The sequence below is a fragment of the Bubalus bubalis genome, chromosome 1, assembly GCF_019923935.1.
Source record: "Bubalus bubalis isolate 160015118507 breed Murrah chromosome 1, NDDB_SH_1, whole genome shotgun sequence".
In the NCBI taxonomy this organism is placed as follows: domain Eukaryota; kingdom Metazoa; phylum Chordata; class Mammalia; order Artiodactyla; family Bovidae; genus Bubalus; species Bubalus bubalis.
This window is the reverse complement of record NC_059157.1, coordinates 89199999-89209037: the sequence shown is the minus strand read 5'-3', so window position 1 is coordinate 89209037 and position 9039 is coordinate 89199999.

Here is a 9039-nt window from a genome sequence, read left to right as displayed (position 1 = left end):
TGTCATTGACTAGTTATGAGACAGTTGGCACGCCATTTTGACCTCCTTGCCACTCAGACTCTGCATAATGAAAAGTCTGGACTGGGAGCCTGAAGATCCCAGTTCTAACATTCTCAAGTTCTGTGCGCGTGGTGTCTTCACTCTAGAGACCAACTCCCACGCCTCATTTGGCCCAAACAAGATAGAGGGCTTTTTTTTTTTTTTTCCAAGAGCTGCTGGGAAGTAGACATGGCTTTTACTTTTCCCTGTATTCTGTCAGGGTTGAGATCCCTGCCAGGAGGGAAGTCACAGCACTTGCATCTGCACAAACATTTCAGTCAAGAACCTCCCCAAGTTGCCTACTGAAGGGAAGGAGCCAGAGTGGGGAATATCACAAGGGAAGAGATTCAATGGAGCTTTGATCAGAAAATTCATTACATTTGCTCTCGATCACTATGCATACTCACTCAGGTCTGCAATCACTTACTCTGTTAGGCAAAATTCCTAGTGGGGAAAAAATAGCATGTGTGCACGACTCCATCTGTGTAAGACCCTGCCAGAAACATTTATGAATCACTCGTCTCCTGATAGACAACTTGCTTTCCTAGTTTGCAATCATATTTCCCACAGATGTTGCTTTTGAATTAACCATTGTCTCATTTTGAATGTTTTCTCCTATCGGAGACTGTCATGTGGGCAAATCTCCCCTACCGTCAAACTTGGCAACACTTACTCATCTAAAGGAAGGAAGACAAGCCAGGGAGCTGGAATCCAGAATCAGGGATAGACACTTCTTCACAAGTTCGGAGTTTGGTATTTCTCAAGTTCTGGCATCTGGGATGTTTACTCTCAGGTTATGCAAAGTCCCAGCTTGGGTTCTGGAAAAAATGAACTGACTACTTTGCCTGAAAGGAGTTTCTTTCTAGTTCCTGGGGACATCTTGCTTTTATTAGGCCGTATCTATTGTTATGTTGTCTATGCTGAGAGATGAGGATGTCACTCACTGTGGAACCCGTTGCTGTTGTGGCCTTGGTTGTCTGGTGATTTGTATTCTGTTTTACATCAGACTTGTTTATAGCCATCCTGTCTGCATCTCAAATGTTACTGAGGAAATTTGGAAGGTAAACAGGTTTTCTTTGGGGCATATTTAGAAGTTAGCCTCCTGTGTTTACAGAAACATATTAACTTCACTTTTCAGTCCCTTTGCCATTCAGCCTCTGTTGATTCTTCATAAACTTTGATCAGGTTTTCCTTCTCTTTTCTTTTTAGAGATGAAATATTAAACAAAACCCTATAAAGCAAATTTTATTCTTTTTAAAATACCATGTCTGAATGTGCCAATGGTGGGTCCAGTTTCGGATACATGAGCTTAAAGTTAAATGCAAATTTTAATTTCCTTTATAAAGGAGCTGATGAAAATCCATTGTAAAAAGGTTATGAGAAAAATCTTATCTTATAATTGCAGCCAAGATTCAAGTCATTATTTAAGACGTGAAGCATTTGGCAACAAAAAGATTGTTGTCATTAAAAAGGAAGCCTAACACATTACTCCTGGGCTGAGAAAAAAATAATTCAGCTGTCATTGTTACTGCAGGAACAACACAGGAAGATGGCAGAAATGAAAATGAGCAGCTTTACCTCAAGTAGTGTGATATATATTTTTTCACCTAAGAAGCAGAGATAAACATTTGACGATTGGTTTAAACCTCTCAGAGAGATTTACTTATTGGTTAGTATCTGACATTTAGCTAAGTCTGTATACCCCTAATGAATGTAGCTCAGAGAAAGCCAGTAGAACTTCACCACAGTGGTAGCGAGAGACAAGAAGTTCTTTTTCTCTATATTATTAGCAGCCTGAAGTCTGTAATTTAATAAAACTGTGGCCAAATTGCTAGGTGTCCTTATAAATTATTTATTTTTGGAAAGAAGGGTTAGAATGAAGCCACTGATGTCATCCTGGCTGGGCTTACCTTAGCCTGGATGAAGCAGAAAACAGGCACTGGGGATTTGCATAGGTAAGTATTTGAAAGGCTTTACTAGTTTTGGATGCTACAGAAAAGTCCAGTGTACTTCTCATCAACTCCTTCCAAATAGTTCCTCCAGACATTCTGTCCCTTGTTGGTTATCCTGAAAAACACTGTCTAAAATGATTGTCTCTTCTGTCATCTTCTCCCAATGCAGTGTTATTTCTCTGCTTGATATGAGGGAAAATTTGATGGACATAACTCCAAAGATGTTTTCAATTAGGCTTCTTGTTCTAACATACTATCTCATAAATAAACCTTTTCCTTGTCAATCATGCTTGCCCTGAGCCTGCATCGCACTTCTGTGTAACTAGACTGACTTTTTCCATTGGGGTAGTGGAGAAGAAGGAGATGGCATGTTGCACTTAGGCCATCAAGAAGCAATGAATGAAGGAGCTATTTTAGAGGTTGTGGGCAAGGTTAATGGAAACCAACCAGGGATGGAGAAGCACCTCCATCTCACTGGTCTTCCCTCCTCTGATCGTCTACACATACCTCCTATCGACCACAGTCAGTTGAAAACCCAAGGGAATGCCTTGATGCAGGTCAGCCTCTTCAGCGCAGAGAAAAGTGGAGAAGATTAATGTTTGTATCTGGATAGACATATAGAGAATATTTAGAACATGAATTACCTCTGGAAAACTGTCATTTTCCTCCTTTCCTAGTACTCTTTGAGGTGCTTTCTTATCCTGTGAGTTGGTGTCCTTAGCAATCCCAACCTAAGACTCATGTGAGTGTTAAAATAAATCAGGGAGCTAACTCATGAAGTGAAGGAAAAGAATCAAGAATTCAAGTGTAAATTCACTTTTTGTTCACAAGCTTAACAAACCTAAGCAGAACATAGGAAAGTAAATCTGTTGCACTCCATAGTCTTCTCTTGCACTATTGAGTGTGGTATAAATTGGAAATAATGAATAAGAAGCTGTGGAATTTTTAGGCCAGGTGAAGGTAACTGAAAACTCATCTAATTGAAATTTTTAATTTTCATTACTTTGATTCTATTTCATTTAGGGTACTCCTCCTATATTTACATACCTACCCAAGTCATCTTTCTTTTTTCTATTTCCTTTATCTTCTCACATCCATTTAAGTGAATACCCTATTTTTTTTACTGACTTCAATAAAACCACTATTGTAATTAGCTGGGTAACTATTAGTGTGTTTCCTTTGTCCTCCTTCCATAGTAAGGGAGTTACAGGTTAGTTTCATGAGGGTGCGGGGATTCTTGAACAAGTGAGGGAACTATTTTAAAGATGGACTATATATATTCATAAACATACTTATATATATACGTAACCTCCCTGGTGGCTCAGATGGTAAAGAATCTGCTTGAAATGCAGGATACCGAGGTTTGATCCTTGGGTTGTGAAGATCCCCTGGAGAAGGGAATGGCAACCCATTCCAGTATTCTTGCCTGGAGAAATCCATGGCTAGAGAAGCCTTGTGGGCTACAGTTCAGTTCATGGGGTAGCAAAGAGTAGGATGTGACTGAGTGACTAACACTTTTCAGTCCTATATAACCCCTCCTCTGAAACTTCACCCTGGAGTAGATTCTGGAAACCTTCATCTCATGCAGATACACTTCCAAGTTTCTGAGTGACTCCATTTCTGGTCCCTAGGTTCTCTCTTCCCTGAGTCCTCATGCCACTTCTTCATCAGATGATCTTTGACATTCCATTGAGATTCATCTAAATGTTATTTTTTTCAGGGAAGCTTCTGATGATTCCCAAGACCAGGATAAATCCTCTGTTGTGGAACTGACTACACTAGAATTAATCTCTTTTATCTGCCTTTGCCTTCAGTTCATAATTTCCTGAAATGCAGAAACAATAAATGTCCTCTTCACCACTGTATCCCTCAACATCTAACATGCAGTAGGCACTCATTAAGTGCTTGCTGAGTAGAAATCAACTCTGATGTAGCCGGCGACCAACCAAGCTGCAACTAGGGTGGTTTGGAAACTGAAGAGCTTTATCTGTCACGTAGGCCACCCCACACTGTCAGGCCTTTCAACAGTCTTCTTTATTTTCTTTTTAAATAACTTTTTTGTTTGTTTTTTGGTCAGTAGCAGGTTTAAAAGTAGAATTTTGCATTTAGCTGCTAGTATAGTGGGATTGCAACATATTGCAATTTACAAAGGCTCAAGAGTTTGGCAAATATTTTTGCCTGCTGCATTTTTGTAAGTATTTATTTTGGGAAGAGGCTGCAAATTTAACTTTCTTTTCATGGTCCCTTTCTTACTTTATTTTTGTCTGAAAGTAACTGATATGAAATGAACTGGAAACTTTAGCATTCTCTTTGTTCTTTTTAAACTCTATTATTAAAACAATGTGGAAAGAACACTGGACTTGGACTCAGAAGCCCCAGATTCCAGGCCCCAATCAACCATGTTTTATCATCTGTAAAATTGAGATGATAATAATACCAATTGCAAAGAGTTTTTGTGAGGGTTAAGTGAGATGATCCACATAAAACATTTAATGTGGATCTTGGCCAATAATAAGTGCTCACTTTACTGATAGTGGAGGTAATCATAATGATTAATAGATGCTAAATTAATATATCTAAACACTTGTTATTTTACCTACAAGGATTGGAGAGGTCACATAAGAATGAGGAAAAAAAATACGTGAGAGCACTTTGTAAACTATTTAACTCTTATGTATAACATTAATAATAGTAGGAATGGCAGTGGTAAACAATGCTTTAAATAAATGTGTATGTATTTAACCCCTATTCCAAATAACTTTCAGTTCTGTTCTAAACATACTGTACTGTTTTTCTTTCTATTTCCTTACTTAGGGAATCAGGAGTAATGATTGGGGATGGAGTTTAAATGAGCTAGCCACTCATCCAATGCTTTATTTTTCTAAAAGTCAGTGTATCCGTTTGAAAACCTGAACAGTTAATTTCAGAGGCTCTTTTACCTATGGTGTCAAGAATGCCAAGAAAATTGTTGATGCAATTTTACATTTGTGAAAAGTAACACTTAGTTGGCAAACAAATACTGAACTCTTTCTGAACTGAAGGAGATAAGATTGCTACAAACTTGCAAGTCATTGCTTCTGGTTTCTGGTTTTGCTTTTCCCAAAAAAAAAATGTATTGGTTGCTTTCATTCTTATCACAAACAGCACTAGTATCCAGATTTCTAGCTGTGTTAGAGCCCCTAACAAGAGAGGTTTATTGTATTCTCTGCCAGCATTTTCCTTCCCAAATGGATGCGCAAGGAATCTTTCAACTTAATCAAATTTTAACTATAGCTAACTCTTCAGATGCCACTGAAGAAAGAGGTATTTTCAGAGAATTTAAGTATGTTGAAAATTCTGTGGATAATCTTAGAACCTCAGTTTTTGATTTCATCAAATGTGACTTAGTGGAACTTCTCTTTCTTTCCTTTTTGAACAGCAGTATTAATGAGAATGGATACATGATAAAAAGAAAAAAGATTAAACAGAATATGGAATACTGAGAATTTGTAATCAGCCTTTGAAAGTTTTTGAACATCGTGTTATTTAGTAGATGCCTTCTAAAAGGTTTTCTGCTAATCAAAAGTCATAAAATATTAGATCTAGGAGATGCCTTGAAGTCCATGAGTTAACTTCCTTTGCCAAGGCAGAAGCAGATACTTCTGTCACTGACTGGTACCCCTTATATACAAATGATATGTTTGCTGTGTTTTTATCCATCTCCCTTGTTAGGTCTTGGTTAGCACATAAACATTTACCAGCAACAAGTATAATCAGTGTTGGCAATATATAAATGTTAATGCCTTTTAATCAGCTAGGTTTTAGAAAACTTGGGCCGAAAGCTTAGAATAATCCTACTTAGCTCTACAGCTGAATGGTGCACCAAATTTTAAGAATTTTTATTCTAACTAGTGGTGGTGATAGAAATGGCAATCCTGGTCACTGTGACAGAAGAAACTGCAACATCATGTGAATTGTGGACATGTGGGTGTGTGTGTCCTGACCTCACCACATTTCACATTCCCAATTTTCTTGTTACATTTCCCTCTAGCTGGTGTGTTATTTAGCAATAAATCTAGGTGAAAGGCAATATTGTTGTTTAGCTGCCAAGTTGTGTCCAACTCTTTTGTGACCCAACTCTTTTGTGACCCCACGGACTGTAGCCCGCCAAGCTCTTCTGTCCATGGGATTTCCTAGACAAGAAAAGTATTTGAGTGGGTTGCCATTTCTTTCTTCAGGGGATCTTCTTGACCCAGGGATTGAACCTATGTCTCCTGTACTTGCAGGTGGATTCTTTATCACTGAGCTACAAGGGAAGCCTGAAAGGCAATATGTCAGCTACCAAATGTTACCAGACCAAATAAACCATATTACTGTAGAAACTGATCATCAATATGTCATTGGTACACAGGGATCTGGGCAGCTATGCAATCTGCCTTTTCTGGATGGTCTTGTATGGATTGAAATTGACCAGTTCTCATAACCAAAGCTTTGGCTGTGGAGCTAAATCCATTCCTTGTACTTCCTTTACCACTTTCTGGTAAAAACTATGGGATTGGGCACTCTGAGGACTGAGAGAGTTAGGATACTTCTACAGATAGCAATTTAGATCAAAATAGTTTTTTTTTTTTTTTTTTAAGTTCATTTAGCCACTCAGGCTTTGATTTTACAATGAATTTGTCATGAGCAATCAAGGTGAATGTTAAAATGAATTTTAGTAAGTATAAGAAATGACTTACATTTCAAGAATTATGTTCACATAATATCTACTTTTGGGATTTTAGAGCATTACACTGGAGCACATACCGGTGATGGACCTAAAAACCTTTCCATGGACAGATCCATGTCCATGATACAACAAGCACTGTATATACCACTTTCTAGTTTCACCCACGCTCTCCTGCTCAGGCTTTTCCCCACACCTCCATAGCCTTTCTGCATGACAAGAACTCAACCAGACTCTTTTCAAGGGGAGCTTACAGTACCCCAGGCTATGGAACATAAAGAAGAATCTGTGTGGTACCTTTGGATGAGGAGCAACAAACTCCAGGTGTGGGTGAGCTTCATTTTGCAGGACATGCCCGGTGTGGCCTATGGCCAGCTCTCATGGAAGGCATCCTCTAAGACAGAAGGGTGGCAAGCATGTCTCCTCAGCTTAGGCAGCATGGAGGACTCACTCCAATAACCTTGAGATGTGAGGGAAGCTGTGACGGGTGGGCTGCTCTGGCTTCTAACAAGGTTCTCTGTACCAGACAAACAGGAAGGTCTGTTTTCTAACAAGCCTGCTCCTTCTGGCCTTCCCCTCAAGCTTGCTTACTTACTGTTCTTTGAGAAACGTTTTTATTTTTCTGAGACGGTGACCTTTTCCCATTTTTAGTGTTAAAATGCCTTTCTTTAATAAAATGATGGTGATAATAGATGGCATTTCTTGTTTTTGACAGCCTGCTTGGCGAAATCAGCACTTGGCAGCCTGCTGCCAATTTCCTACATTGTTTTCATGTTTGTTTAACTTACTGGTCACTGAACTCCCAGTCTGGAATACCAGGGCATGCAGGCTCTCAAGGGCAGTGTGGCCAGGAAAGTTCTTGGAGAAGGAGAATCTTTTAGACCCTGCAGATAGGGTGGTCAAGGGCATGGAGGGCCAAAGGCAGGCAGGAGCAAGCAGGAAAGAGGTTAAGCGAGAGGAAATGAGGTCAGGCAGCAAGGAATGGGCCTTGCAAGCCCCAGAGCATGGCAGGTGGAAGAGAAGCCAGGTTCGAGGCAGGGCTGGAGCACAAGAGCAGACTGACAGGGCTCTTTCCCTGAAGCACATGGATGGTCCTGGGTTTGGAATGGACACCACGTAGGTCAGAAGTCTAAAGATTCCCCCAGCTTTGTCACAGCGGCGAAATGAGTTTGGCAGAGAAATGAATCCTGCTGTGGATAAGAGTATGTTTCAGTAGACAAGGAACTGAGATTCAGTGTTTTCCTTCAACTTAGAAAACATGTGGCAGGGAAGCTGTGGGATTTTGTGTGTTGTCACAGTGAGGGAACATGATAGCAATATCCCAGATCTCCAGGACAAGGGGAAGCTGACACCTTTCCCAAATCTCCCATGAGTTAAGTGAAAATACGATGATTAGAGAAGAATACAGTTAGTGTGAAATAGGCACAATTTCAGCCGACTGCATCCTCATGATCTAATTCTTAGTCTGAATATTTTAAATTATTTAAGGATAATCTGACTATATTCTTATAGGAAAAGATTAAGATTACCCAGAAAGGGAAACAGTATGAGAGAAAATACAGGGCAAATGGGTACACATTTAAAAAATATTATCTTTCATACATATTTACATTTTTTCTTTCTATGCAAAATGTTAAATGTCCTTCTAAGTGGAAAGTGTCAATTTTCTCTAAAAATCTTACCTGACATCAGTCACAATAAATAGCAACGTCTTCACCTGATTTTGTGACCGTTTGTAATGCCTGCGTGCAAAAGTGATGGATGAAAAAACAGATAATACATTGCTGTTTAAATATGCATTTTCCTAATTAGTAGAGAGAAATTTAACACATTTTCTCCTGTTCAGAGTCATTTGTACTTCTTCTGAAATTTCCTATATGAAATTAACATTTCAGTTTTCTAATGTCTCATGTAGCAGTCCGCTCCTGGTAATTAAAGTTTATCAAGGAACAGAACTGAAAGATGAACTCCCCAGGTTGGTAGGTGCCTAAAATGCTACTGGAAATCAGTGGAAAAATAACTCCAGAAATAATGAAGAGATGGAGCCAAAGCAAAAACAACACCCAGTTGTGGATGTGACTGATGATGGATGCAAGGTCCAATGCTGTAAAGAGCAATATTGCATAGGAACCTGGAATGTTAGGTCCATGATTCAAGGAAAATTCAGTTCAGTTCAGTTCAGTTCAGTCGCTCAGTCGTGTCTGACTCTTTGTGACCCCATGAATCACAGCACGCCAGGCTGCCCTGTTCATCACCAACTCCTGGAGTTCACTCAAACTCACGTCCATCGAGTCGGTGATGCCATCCAGCCATCTCATCCTCTGTCATCCCCTTCTCTTCCTG